This window comes from Oncorhynchus keta, chromosome 37 (genome assembly GCF_023373465.1).
Source record: "Oncorhynchus keta strain PuntledgeMale-10-30-2019 chromosome 37, Oket_V2, whole genome shotgun sequence".
NCBI classification, from domain to species: domain Eukaryota; kingdom Metazoa; phylum Chordata; class Actinopteri; order Salmoniformes; family Salmonidae; genus Oncorhynchus; species Oncorhynchus keta.
The window spans coordinates 18,842,476-18,845,837 of NC_068457.1; the positions used below are offsets into that span (position 1 = coordinate 18,842,476).

General features: G+C 46.0%; 1 protein-coding gene across 8 annotated transcripts in view; it reads left to right on the plus strand.

Moving 5' to 3' along the window:
* The first annotated feature begins 414 nt into the window (after window positions 1-414).
* LOC118377971 (probable cationic amino acid transporter) overlaps window positions 415-3,362 on the plus strand; it is a 36,066-nt gene continuing 33,118 nt past the window's right edge. For 7 of the 8 annotated variants that reach the window (XR_008095676.1, XR_008095675.1, XR_008095677.1 and 4 more), the window contains exon 1: window positions 415-673. The gene's annotated coding sequence lies outside the window, so the exon portion shown is untranslated. Of the gene's footprint in view, window positions 674-776; window positions 991-3,362 lie in introns of those variants that run through there. The other variant, XM_052499420.1, reaches the window with a different exon arrangement.

Genomic DNA, 3,362 nt, shown 5'->3' on the forward strand with positions numbered 1-3,362 from the left:
TTTTTTAGATAGACTGGGTCTTTATATTTGCCATCTGGGTCTTGTTTTAACAATAGAGAAATCAGACCTTCCTGATGAGAACCTGACAGACTACCATTTCTATAGTAGTTAAAACAATCTATCAATGGAGCTTTTAGTATATCAAAAAATACTTGATAAAATTCAGTAGGCCCACCTAAACAAGAGCTCTTAGAAATGATATAGCTAGCCTATGCCTCTCTCCGTTGATAGGCTATTGAACAGAGGAACCGCGACCCGCTTCAGAGGACGAAAGTGACGTCACGAAGTGCCATTCTGCTGCGGGAGGGGAGGGGGTGTATAACTAAATAATAGATTACTGGTCACGTGGTGTAAGCAGGCTTCTGAATTATTTAAAAGGCTCTCGCCTCCCACTGCCTCCTGGTGATGCGCGAGATGCTGCTGCTGCTGAAGAGAGAGAAGGATAAGAGAGAGAAGGAGAAGAGAGAGGGGGAAGCAGAGAGAGCGAGAAAGAGAGAGAGAGAGCGAGAGAGAGCGAGAGAGAGAGAGAGAGAGAGAGAGAGAGAGAGAGAGAGAGAGAGAGAGAGAGAGAGAGAGAGAGAGAGAGAGAGAGACTGCAGCAACCGACATGGAGCTCGAGCCTTTCCGGAGGAAAGCGAGCATCCTCTAATCTGCCAGGATCACGGTAGAATACGTAAGTGAATTTTTTTCTCGTCCTTTCTCTCCATCTCTGTCCCACTCTCACCCTCTCTGTCTGTGTCGTCATTGTTTATGTGTGTGTTAAAAATGGCGTATTCGACCCGCAGTGTGTATGTGTGTCCTGCAGTTGATCACGTTGTTGTTTGATGATAAAATGTTTCCTTCTTGAGTCACACCTGCTCGGTGTGCATGTGCGTGTGCATGTGTATGTGTTCGGGGTGGGAACTCGCATCCCTGTTGCAGCTGCAGTAGACTCCAGCAGAGAGAGAGGAGAGGAAGAAACGATTTCTTATTACATTACCCGACATAAAGGTATTTGTTTATCAACAGCTAGAGTAAATGTTGAAATCTGCCTGATATCATCACGTAGTAGGCTACATCTCATCTGATCGCTATTTTATCATAGAAGGACCTCTAGATAGATAGATATAAGGCTACCCTCTGCTATGTGTGTGTGTGTGTGAGTGAGAGAGACTGTACGAAATGGATGCTTATCATCAGATTTATAGCATCATGTCTGCGTGTTCCTCTGCAAGAATCAGTCTGTATTTTTCTATAGATGATAGCTGCGTGTGGAGTGGGGGGCTACATCTGAACTTGTGCTGTTGGGGAAACTCTTGGGAGCAGATTTGTTGGGAGGTACACCTCGTTTAGTATAGCATAAGATAGGGAAGGATCGGGTAGGATAGGGTAGTGTAGGGTTGGTTAGGGTAGTGTAGAATAAGGTTGGTTAGGGTAGGACAATGTTGGTTAGGGTAGGGGAGGATAAGGTTGGTTAGGGTAGATTAAGGTTGGTTAGGGTAGTGTAGGATAAGGTTTGTTAGAGTAGGATAAGGTTGGTTAGGGTAGGGTAGGATAAGGTTCGTTAGGGTAGGATAAGGTTTGGGTAGGGTAGGATAAGGTTGGTTAAGATAGGATAAGGTTCGGGTAGGGTAGGGTGAGATAAGGTTGGTTAGGGTAGGATAAGGTTGGGGCAGGGTAGGATTAAGGTTTGGGTAGGGTAGGATAAAGTTGGTTAGAGTAGGGTGAGATAAGGTTGGTTAGGGTAGGGTAGGGTAGGGTAGGGTAGGGTAGGGTAGGGTAGGGTAGGGTAGGGTAAGGTTGGGTAGGGTAGGGTGAGATAAGGTTCGTTAGGGTAGGGTTGGGTAGGGTAGGGTAAGGTTGGGTAGGGTAGGATAAGGTTGGTTAGGGTATGATAAGGTTGGTTAGGGTAGGAAAAGGTTGGTTAGGGTAGGATAAGGTTGGGGCAGGGTAGGATTAAGGTTTGGGTAGGGTAGGATAAAGTTGGTTAGAGTAGGGTGAGATAAGGTTGGTTAGGGTAGGGTAGGGTAGGGTAGGGTAGGGTAGGGTAGGGTAGGGTAAGGTTGGGTAGGGTAGGGTGAGATAAGGTTCGTTAGGGTAGGGTTGGGTAGGGTAGGGTAAGGTTGGGTAGGGTAGGATAAGGTTGGTTAGGGTATGATAAGGTTGGTTAGGGTAGGATAAGGTTGGTTAGGGTAGTGTAGGATAAGTTTGGTTAGGGTAGGATAAGGTTGGTTAGGGTAGAATAGGGTTGGTTAGGGTAGGATAAGGTTGGTTAGGGTAGGGTAAGGTAGGGTAGGATAGGTTTGGTTAGGGTAGAGTGAGATAAGGTTGGTTAGGGTAGGGTGAGATAAGGTTGGTTCGGGTAGGGTAGGATAAGGTTGGTTAGAGTAGGATAAGGTTTGTTAGGGTAGGATAAGGTTGGTTAGGGTAGTATAGGGTAGGTTAGGGTAGGATAAGGTTTGTTAGGGTAGGGTAGAGTAGGATATGTTTGGTTAGGGTAGGGTAGGATAAGGTTGGTTAGGGTAAGGTTGGTTAAGGTAGGGTAGGATAAGGTTGGTTAGGGTAGTGTAGGATAAGGTTGGTTAGGGTAGGATAAGGTTGGCGAGGGTAGGATAGGGTTGGTTAGGGTAGGATAAGGTTGGTTAGGGTAGGGTAAGGTCAGGTAAGGTAGGGTAGGATAAGGTTGGTTAGGGTAGTGTAGGGTAAGGTTGGTTAGGGTAGGGTAGTTATTGTATATTATTGTGTTATGACTTTCCATCCTCTCTGGGTTTGAGCATGAAATAGATGGTAGAGAGAGAGAATGAGAGAGGGATCAAAGAGAGCTCTGTAACTGCAGTATTGTCATCAGAGCCTTCACACACATTTCTCTCTCTCTCTCTCTCTCTCTCTCTCTCTGTCTGAGAAGCCAAAAGCTGGAAACATTGATTTCAATTATTTAGGGCTGAGGTTTAAACACACACACACACATACACACACTGAGATGTTGAGACAGGTCTGTGTGTTAGAGAGCCTGGAGCCCGAGAACGAGCTACTCTCTAATGACATGTCATGAGAGTTGTCTCTCTCTCTCCCTCCCTCTCTCTCGCTCTCTCTCCATCACCCATTCCTCCCCATGTTCCTTTTCTTCCTCTACCTCTCTTCCTCACCCACTCCCCTTCTCTCTGCTCTCTCCTTCCATCTGTGTGGTGCTGGCCGTGGTGCTGAAAGCAGCAGTCATTAACAGGAATTATTAACTGGGTGGTTCAAGCCCTGAATGCTGATTGGCTGACAACTGTGGTACATCAGACCGTATACCATGGATAAGACAAAACATGTATTTTTGCTGCTCTAATTACGTTGGTAATCAGTTTATAATAGCAATAAGGCACCTCAGGGATTTGTGG